Source organism: Colias philodice, chromosome 2 (genome assembly GCF_061535455.1).
Source record: "Colias philodice isolate Cphi_HAF_F1 chromosome 2, ilColPhil1 Martin Lab GWU primary, whole genome shotgun sequence".
Lineage (NCBI taxonomy): Eukaryota > Metazoa > Arthropoda > Insecta > Lepidoptera > Pieridae > Colias > Colias philodice.
Window position 1 is genome coordinate 13,505,442 of NC_143087.1, and position 11,417 is coordinate 13,516,858.

At 33.9% G+C, this 11,417-nt stretch overlaps 1 pseudogene; it reads right to left on the reverse strand.

Annotated features, from left to right (window-relative positions):
* Positions 1-486: 486 nt before the first annotated feature.
* On the reverse strand, positions 487-5,654 carry LOC149490914 (uncharacterized; annotated as a pseudogene).
* Positions 5,655-11,417: the final 5,763 nt, after the last annotated feature.

The following is an 11,417-nucleotide window of genomic DNA, read 5'->3' on the forward strand; positions in this document are numbered from 1 at the left end:
CATTTCACCCTGTGTAAAGTTTTAAGCATTAAACCAACAAAATATTCCTCTTTCGCTCGAAACTAGAAATAGTTCTCAATGTAATGAAGTAACCCTCATTTATATTATATAAAGGTATATGTTACGAAATGACGGGTCAAATTGGACGAATTATTTTCGGGAACGATATTCTAATTATTTTCGGGAACGAAATTGTAACATTTTTCTTCTTTATATATCGTATTCGTCGGAATCTGATAAAAAATAAAGATCACATTATTTCACTGACTGTGCCTCGCGATTTAACACCAGTAAAACCAGGAGTCACCACACACATTTGTAACACTGATACAGTTAAAATACTGTCAATTTTCATCATGATCCATCTAGTAATTTTGGCACGATAAATTCAAATAGGTATGCATACATTTATCCAAACATTAACTGTTTGCATTAAATCATTTAAAATCAATTTATTAAACGCTAATTTCAAAATTAACATTGTTAACCTTTAACCAGTGACGTGAAAAATGTATAACACTATACGGGACATGACGTCTGAGAGACTACTACTTTCAAAGTAAATTTTAGGCATAAAATGTAATATGTACGTATCAAAATTGTGTTGATATTTAACCATCGGTATGTAATAAAAGACACAAAACTAAATACAATCAGCTTTTATTATAAAATTAAAGAAAAAACAGTCATTAATTCTATCTAGTACTATTCAGCCTTAATTGACTTGAGATCTCCATTTTAGCCTTTTAATTGACAAAACACAAGTAACATTTGAAATTTAACATTTTTTACTTAAAATCTAATCAATAAAGAAACGAAAGAACAAAACAGCACTTCTGAAAACAAAAATATAAAAAATTTGACAACCGCTCAACTTTATATAAATCACTGGCAATTTTTGCACAGGGGGCGAGAACATTGCAAGCAAACGGGATTAGAACACCCGACACACGTGTAAATTGTCATTCTGTGTAGTTTAGGTGGACAAACCCTACATGCTCTTCGTTTACCCTGACTTGGCTCATGACTTTGGTCACCTTCTTCGATCATATCATCCCCCAGAACTCGCTTTATCACTAGTCGTAACTCCCTTGGTAATTGACTGCTGATGACACGTCTTTGCATATGTGGTATCACTAGCGAACGGGCTAATGACTTCAAAAAATCACCTCTATCGGCAACCTTAGGTTGATACATGTTGTATAATATATAGGCGTTCATGCCGCTCAAATCAATAATGCGGTAGAATAAAACCATTGGCCACCTTCTCGTTCGGCGGCTGCTGGAATAATTGGAGCACTTTTTATCAGCTTCGTCTACACCACCTTTGGTTGCATTGTAATAAAGAATAATTTCAGGCTTTTTAGTATCCTCATCAACTTCGTTGTTGTGATGCATTGAAGACACAAATATCACAGCTCTATTTTTTTTGGGTACGTACGAGCACAGGGTCTTTTCTTTCGTGAAATCGTGAAACGTGATATTTTTTTCATTGTACCCACATAAGCCAGTGAATTTGTGGCAGACAATTTACGTTTCCTCTGATTTTCCGCCATTTTGCACTGAAAAACAAAAAAATGGTTTAAAAAACATTTGTATGACAACTAGGGACATTTAGCCTGACAGACTCCTTTAGATTTTGTAAGTGTTTTTACTCACGTGTTTTACAACCGACGACAAGTCCGCCTCGTTCCCCGATCGTTTTAGCACTAAAATAGAGGCTACTGAGAAGCGGGGTCGCGGCAGGCGGGGGGAAGTGACCAATTCTGAGAATTTGTAAAACACGGGACGCCTGTGAGACTCCGCGTCACTAGTTAAAGGTTAACATTGCTATTCGTCCATTTACATATTAGCAGACACAAAAAGAACGAAGGAACTTGCAAATGAAATTTTACATTGAATCCCGAACAAAACAAACATTGGTCGAAGCAGCAAATATCATAAACATTTAACATTTATAACCACAATAAATACAAGCAGCAAATTCATACATGAAAAGTGTGAATTTCGTATTTATTTATTTATTTCATTAAGGATCACCAACATGACATACACTGATACATAGATAAAAGCATTAAAGTAATAACAATCGTAGACATAGTGCTGTCACAATTATAGGCAACCACCACTAACAATTAATATAACATTAAATCAAAGACACACAGTCTGCAGCTAGCTGCAGATTAGGTAAAAAGTATACATATACATAATACATAAATCCAATTTTGACGGCAAAATAATCAATTAATATTAAAATAAAACTACATTTGATCAACTGGGTTTTGGTAAAGGTTCAATCGAGAGCAATTCCTTTTTAAATTTATGTACTGATAAACCAAAACGTTAAAGCGACAAAAAACTTGATTTCCACACAAGTTTCCAATTAACGTACATTCGTTTCGACAAATAGTTTCCCGTAAAATAAATATGAGCGCAATAAAGCCAGGTATGTTTGTCCCGGGACGAACTAATATCACTATGAAAACATTCCCGGGACATTGAATGGAGCTTATGGATACTTTATTTTGCCAAGAGATTGCCAGTGCCACTGTATACATGCATTGATTCCTTTCAATACGCTGCTTTGTATAAACATACGACGTTTCTCATATATCTATTCTCTATTTTTTAAATAAAAAGGATATAATATTATGTAGATCGAGACGATCTATATAAAAACCTTTTACGATTTTGCTATTGTGCTAATTTACCAGTACTAAATGCTACACACTCAAATATACAAAGCGCAGACACTACAGACTAAAATACAATAAGGTAAACAATATTTGGAGAAATAAAATAAATTCTAATGTAAACATAACTAATGAAAAATAATAAAATACCTAGTAAGTATGTTAATTAGAATCCAGATGGCACTCAGAGAGGTTTCGGTCAAATAAGCAGGCGTGTAACGTTAAGAGGGGCGACGCAAAGGGTTCCGATACGGATGTCAACATCTACGGCAGGAAGTTTCCTGTATATGGTTTTGTTTATACGTTTGATGATACTATAATCTCATGCTAGAGAAATGTCTTTCAATAATTGAAGCATGGAAATCAGTTTCTTGAAAGTTTGACCATGATTTAGAACTTTCCTTGTTTTCTTATATTTATTTAGTATATTATGACAATAACTATCGCATATAAAATAAGTTGCCTGGGCCTCAATTCAATCGCATTAACTATTTTTTTGACGTGACAACGTCTTATTATTCGATAAAGCCGGCTGCACGCACGAAAAAACATGACTCATGCGGCGTTACCTCGCTCTGACTCATCTGAGGCGTTCCATGTAAGGCTTGAAGCGCGAGCGAGAGCGCGGAACGAGCGACAAAGAAGCACAATCGGACGTTGTCACGTTCAACTATCGTCAGTAAACCGACTTTACAGACAACCAATTTTTTTTCAATTTTTGGCCCTTGGATTCTCTTACAAATAACCACATATAAAAACCGTTTTCTTAACGACATTATGTTACTTCTACGTCAACAGTAATGATCATACTATCATCAAAACAAATTAGGTTAATCGTTAGTGATTCGATCTCTAGCAATAAAGATAACATTATCGAGGCCGAATAGCAAACATAACTCACTATCGCAGGTCAATCTTTCCATCCAACTGTACCCAAAGCTTCAGAATTAGTTCCAAACAGAAATTCGCATAAAGGAATCAATTATGACAAGACCTACCTACATAGCTTAGGATATTACTGTGATGTGTTATAGAAGTATTATTTCCAGTTTAAGAAAGTTTTGGCGATTTACACACTGGAAATAATACTGCTTAAAGACATCATGGTACGGGGCCAGATTGTGCATAGTTTACCAACTACTTCATTACACATGCGGGTAGTTAGAAAATGTTCGAGAGAAACTGAAAATTTCACCACGCGCATACGTTTCAAAAAAATATATATATATTACAATTATATGTTGAAAAATCTACAATCCTAATCTTCTATAAAATACATATCACTACATAGTATAAAACAAAGTCGCATTCTCTGTCCCTATTTCCCTATGTCCCTATGTCCCTTTGTACGCTTAAATCTTTGAAACTACGCAACGGATTTTGATGCGGTTTTTTTTAATAGATAGAGTGATTCAAGAGGAAGGTTTATATGTATAATAACATCCGTTAAATAGTGGAGAAGTACTGTTATTTTTGAGGTTTCTAATGTGTGTCGTAAAAAATTACATTTTTTCCGCTTACATTGCAAACGCAGGCTGAACCCTACGAGTTTTATCAAAATAATGTACTAAGTATTATACACATTGAAAAGGTCTACAGAAAAGTCCGCGATGGTATATGTCTATCTCTTATGGATAACCCACAATAACTTTTTTTTGTCATTTATTTTTTACGACAAATAATGGCTAATTTTCGAAGCGATTTTAACCAATACAGCATTAATCCTTAACCAATTAAATACCTTGAATACATTGTTCATTTAATATAGATCTATATGGCCCTTTACACCGTATGATTTAAGTGAATATTTTCGAAGATATTACAGATTTAAAAATTGCGGGACGTACCGTTTGCGGCGGTACCGGCCGGCCGGGCCGCTATGTTTTTATATACAACGTTAAAAGTTTTTCTGTAGTGTATTTAGTATCAGCATTGCACCCGTGCGAAGCCGGGGCGGGTCGCTAGTGTAATATATTAGCGTCATTCCCTTAATTTGGCACCGATAAAAATATTCAAAATACATAAATTTGACAATTTTGTGGTTTCAGGAGTATGTCATAAAGTTCTCGAAAAATGAAAAAAAAAATCTACCATTGCCCACTGCTGGGAAAACTGGTGTCCGTCACAGCGGACACTGCCAAATTACGGAAAATAAAAACCACAGTTAATTTTATTTTTTTTACTTAAGAAAAATACAGAAATGAACATTTTAGAACTATTTGATACCGAAGTACAGTTTATTTTATATGGAAATTAAAAAAAAAAAACAATTCATGTTTATTTTGTATGAAAATTAAAAAAGAAATCTAAATTCTTCTTCTGTTAGTTGAATTGACTTGCCGGTTTTTTGAACTGAATATAAGTTTGTCTGCTCTACGAAACTAGTAAAAATATCTTAAGAAAAAAAAGGTGAAAGAAACTCAAAGGTGAATCATCTTCTGGCATGTCTATGTAATCATCCTCCTCACCTTCTTCTATTGTCGCTTGGTGACGGAATTGAGTTACTCTCCAATAATTGTAAGTCAGCTGAAAGTTGTTTTTTTTTGGTCTTTTGGCTTTGACTGTGGGTGGTTTCTTAGTACTTATTTTTCGGGGTGCTAATCAAGAAGCTATTGGTGTTATAGGCGTTGCAGGCAATCTAGGAATAGCAGATAGAGATAGAACATTTTCAAAAAAAGACTCGCCAATTTACGCACGAAAGACTCTGGTCATCAGCAGGTCTATCAGAATCTTCGGAGTGTAATTCTTCATCGTCGGATGTATCTATTGTTACGTTAGCAAGGGAATATGGTGCAGGAGAAAACAAGGGGTGGAAGAATTAGTACTTGCATCATGCAATTCAGTTTCCGAATCTGATATTTCGCTAGCATCGGAAGGTACATGTTCATTCGGCACTAAAGCAATAATTTTACTTGCGTGGTTAGGCTGTTGGCAAAGAAAAAAATCCAAACTCAGAACCATAACCAAACAAGTAGAAGCACCCACATTTTGGCGGTGTCCGCCGCAGCGGACATAGTAATAAAGTGGTACTTTTCTATACAATTAGCAACGTCCGCTGTGACGGACAAAACATTTTGGTTGCAAATAAACACCATAAAAATGTAATAAAGTGTGTATGTTTTTGTAAATAATGATTGAAATGTTTAATATCTAATAAATAAATATATAATTCAATTCATTTTTCCACAAAACATAAGAAAAATAGGTATAAATACCTTGAGCAAAACAGGTGGCTGCATTTTCGCAGACATTTTACGTCCCAACTGACATATGCAATGTTGTCACAATCATTACTTAATTTTTTACTATTTGTTTATGGTATAAATAAACATTAACCCTTAGCTGGTATCGGGGGTCAAAAATCACCCCAGTGCAACGAAATTTTGGTCATAACTTTTTAGTGTTATAACTTATACTCTTGTTCATCTAGCTAATCTCATAACATCTCGGGCGTGAGACGGACGACATACAAGTGTTACTTTTCTGTTACAAGGAGCCGAGGTACGTACACTGCTGGGGTCAAAAATCACCCCCGATACCATTTGTGTAAGTTTGTCTGAATTTATTCTAAAATTATTTTCTTTATTTTTTGAGTTATTAACGATCATTATGGAGAGTTTTTTGACTGACGATCAAATAGCTGAATTATTAGATGACGAAAAAGAAGAAAATGAACCGGAAACCTTCAACAGACCAGCTGCTTCTGTAAGTGATAATGAACAAACAAGTGATTGTGAGGAAGCAGAGATAGCTACTTGTTCTGAAGAGAGTGTATTAGAAGCTGACTCCTCAACTTCAAGTTCTGATAGTAGCAGCGAAGGAGATGATGATGAAGAAGAAGCAGCTAGTCATACCTCTGGCGAACAGCGATTATATGTTCTAAATGTTAGGAAATTTTACTAAGAATTTTGTTACTGGTTATAAGTTGTCATTTTTTTTGTTTTCTATGTTTTTTGATAAAAGTTTATTTTTTTATTATTTCGACTATATAAGAAAACTAAAGTTAGAATATTTTTTATTTTAATTTTTAGTTTTTGTAGAATTTATGGATCTCAAAGTGAACATCACTAAAATTAAACCAAAAATAAGATATAATTTGATTTGAAAAATTAGTATGGTTAATTACTTTATAGAGCACTATATTGTCGTTAAATGCTTACTTTAAGAGTTACTTAATTAATAAAAGAGTATTAAAAAGTAAAAAACCTGTTTTTATAACAATTTTTTTTAAATTTTTTCATGGGGTCTTTTTTTACCCCCGATACCAGTTAAGATGGCCAAGTTTAGCGATACCAGCTAAGGGTTAGTTAAATCGATTAGAAATTGATGAACATGAAATAAAAACTTGGCAGGATTTATTTTAAATAAGTGTCCGTCACACCGGACTATACCAAATTAAGGGTTAACACGATTTTTCATTAAAAGGTTCAGTTACAAGAACGTAAGATTAAGTGCCATTAAAAATGGGTGGCAGAACCACAGTTGACAGATATATACGGTGAGAGAACTGCAACTATTAATTGCAATTTATCCTTTACAATATCATTTATATTCTCTGCTCAAAAAGTAAAGTATGTAGCCAATATGTGTGTTCTGATGTCGATAGTTATGACGTCACAGCGATAAAGCCAAGTCCACACGAAGTCTGCTCACTTGAGCAGAATAAACAATACGAATTAGGCGCAAGTTTGTACGAATCTGTAGCCGACTCGCTGGCGTGGAAACCGGCCCCGCAATCCGAACATTCACGCATGCCTGCTTATTATTTCGGCCTATATCGGGAATTAATATTTACTTTAACAGGTAATGTGAAGTTAAATAGAACCTTCAATTATTGAGTAGGGTCGAACTTGCCCTCGCTTCGTATCTATTTGATTAATTATTTATTTAATATCAAACTCAATTTCCTATTAGCTAGTGTAATTTTTTATCAACATTCCTAAAATTGATAGAGGTTCTCATTTCGAAGCGTATGTTTTTCTATTTTACATATATTTTAATAGCTTTTTACGCGTTTACTCATTTGACTCTATGTACAGGAAAAACACCAATTAATTTTCCAAACGTTTATATATTTTAAATACACATTGAGTTAATCATTTTTATGTATTCAATTAATACGCATATAAGTTTATTTTACGTCATAACGAGCCACCAAGCTTAAAAAGCATACTTCGTGATAAAACGGTAAGCCGAATATTATACTAAATTCACATGAACGCTGTTTATGACGGTCAAAAGTATTCTGAAAAATAATTATACTGTCTATTTCGGCTCAAACCAACAACACAGACTACATTAATAGATTTTCCAGTGAAAATATTTTAAGAGTCGTATCCGGTTCACCCGTGCGTAGCTTTCATCCAAAACGCGTCTACGTACATCGGAATTTAAATCGAAACTGGGTCAAGAAGCCACAAAGCTGGAGATAACTCGAATATCAAATAAATACCGAAAGTTGGCAACTAAAGATACGCCGTTACTTTCCTTTCAGAGTTGGGATAATATACGAGTGAAGGTAACATTTGTGCAAGTTCCTGAATCAACAAGTTAAGACAAATTAGAGTCGCCCGCGAGCTCAGAAATTTTATCAAAGTCGACATCAAAGCCGATCGCTTCGTAATATTTTTGTGCGAAATATAAATACGTGAAATATCAAGAGAAGGTCATGGTGATGGAATTCAGGTCGTGTTATTGAGACTTAGACTTCCATTTCAGATATCAATTATCAACGAATGAAATCGAGAAAATATTTGCCAAAATTCTTTCTAATCTCACCTTGTACTAAATTCTCGTATAGGTACCTTATAAGCTCGTACACGTGTACTATAGAACAGCCTAGCGGTTCCAGTCTCCGTCTTTAAACATTATAATATAGAGCCTGAAACTTTCTACTATTCCTACTGATATTATATAAACCTGAAAGTTTGGGCGGCTGTTTGCTATTTGTGAAACATCTTGATGGTATCTGTATTAAATTTCAAAGAGATTTAACATAGAGATAGGCTAGTTTTTATCAGTACAGATACGTGGTACGTGGTAGTACCGTGCGAGTCAAATATATTAATAAATTAAGTTCTTGAAATAAGACACTAATATTCTCTAATCTATAGATTTACATAGAAATACTGTACTATAGAGTTTATGAGTATTTTTATATAAGTATTATTAATTTATCTCTTTAATAATATGGATGTAGATATCAATTATAAATTATATAATATGTATGATTAAATATATTCAGTTAAATATTTATTGAATTTACAGTTTAATTTACCCGATTGCACTGATAAAATTATTATCGCTGCGATAAATTCATTTCAATGTTAGTCAACATTTTTATTTAGAAACTGAATAAATCAGATTGCGAGCTTAATTTTAAATACAGCAACAAATGCAATTACGTTGAACGAAGCCAAGGGTAATTAATAGCTAGGCTTTGTACGGAATAGGTGCGAATTTTATTTCAACTTTTTTCAATTATAAATCACTACATAGTATAAAACAAAGTCGCTTTCCCTGTCCCTATGTCCCTATGTCCCTATGTCCCTTTGTACGCTTAAATCTTTGACACTACGCAACGGATTTTGATGCGGTTTTTTTTAATAGATAGAGTGATTCAAGAGGAAGGTTTATATGTATAATAAGATCCATTAAGTAGTGGAGAAGTACTGTTATTTTTGAGGTTTCTAATGTGATGTCGTAAAAAATTACATTTATTCCGCTTACATTGTAAACGCAGGCTGAACCCTACGAGTTTTATCAAAATAATGTACTAAGTATTATACACATTGAAAAGGTCTACAGAAAAGTCCGCGATGGTATATGTCTATCTCTTATGGATAACCCACAATAACTTTTTTTTGTCATTTACTTTTTACGACAAATAATGGCTAATTTTCGAAGCGATTTTAACCAATACAGCATTAATCCTTAACCAATTAAATACCATGGATACATTGTTAATTTAATATAGATCTATATGGCCCTTTACACCGTATGATTTAAGTGAATATTTTCGAAGATATTACAGATTTAAAAATTGCAGGACGTAGCGTTTGCGGCCGCCCGGCTATGTATTTTATACCCGTGCGATGCCGGAGGCCGGAGCGGGCCGCTATATTTTTATACCTATACAACGTTCACAATTTTTCTGTAGTGTATTTATAGTCCATTGAATGAGTCCCTCCAAGGGGGGTCTAGAGTGCGTGAGTTAGTAACGTAAGATGTTTCTTCGGAAACATGTCAAGAGTCCCTAAGTAATAAACATACTAAAACCCCGGGACACTAGGAGGAGCCCCGGAGTGGGGGGAGGGGGGAAATGAGTCCATTTTTTCATTTTTCCCTTAAATCTCAAAAACGGTACATGTTAGAGAAAAACTTTCAAGGAAAAGTTGAAAGGCCATAAAATTATCTACAAGTTGTACCTAGATCATTTTTTCCTATATCCTACCGTTTCTAAGTAATACGCAGTAAAAAATGATTTTGGCTCAAACAATTTCCCCATACCACATCAATCGATCAAAAAATATTTATTTCTTCCAAAAAACTCAAATGTGCAACTTGTGACCGGTACTGATAGATTGCTCTTAATTAGGTCTATAATTGGTAAAATAAACACATTCCTCCATGGAAGCCTTTAGGAGGAATCGATTGTCAAAATATTATATTAGGGCAGTTTGAGTTACTGAACTTGATCTTTTTATTTTTTTCTTCCAAAAAACTCAAAAGTGCAACTTGTGACCGGTACAGATAGATTGCTCATAATTAGGTCTATCATTGATAAAAATACTAGATTCCACCACGGAGGCGTTTACGGGGAATTGAATTTTATTAGGGTAGTTACGATACTTGAACTTTTTTTTTTTTCTTTCAATAAACTCAAAAGTGCAACTTGTGACCGGTACCGACAGATTGCTCATAATTAGGTCTATCATTGATAAAAAAACCAGATTCCACCATGGAGGCGTTTAGGAGGTATTGAATTTTATTAGGGTAGTTACGATACTTGAACTTTTTAACTAACTGTCCTAATAAAATTCAATTCCCCGTAACCGCCTCCATGGTGGAATCTGGTATTTTTATCAATGATAGACCTAATTATGAGCAATCTATCGGTACCGGTCACAAGTTGCACTTTTGAGTTTTTTGGAAGAAAAAAAATAAAAAGTTCAAGTATCATAACTACCCTAATAAAATTCAATTCCCCGTAAACGCCTCCGTGGTGGAATCTAGTATTTTTATCAATGATAGACCTAATTATGAGCAATCTATCTGTACCGGTCACAAGTTGCACTTTTGAGTTTTTTGGAAGAAAAAAAATAAAAAGTTCAAGTTCAGTAACTCAAACTACCCTAATATAATATTTGACAATCGAATCCTCCTAAAGGCTTCCATGGAGCAATGTTTTTATTTCATCAATTATAGACCTAATTAAGAGCAATCTATCAGTACCGGTCACAAGTTGCACTTTTGAGTTTTTTGGAAGAAAAAAATAAAAAGATCAAGTTCAGTAACTCAAACTACCCTAATATAATATTTTGACAATCGATTCCTCCTAAAGGCTTCCATGGAGGAATGTATTTATTTTACCAATTATAGACCTAATTAAGAGCAATCTAATAGTAAGGGTCACAAGTTGCACTTTTGAGTTTTTTGGAAGAAAAAAAATAAAAAGTTCAAGTATCGTAACTACCCTAATAAAATTCAATTACCCGTAAACGC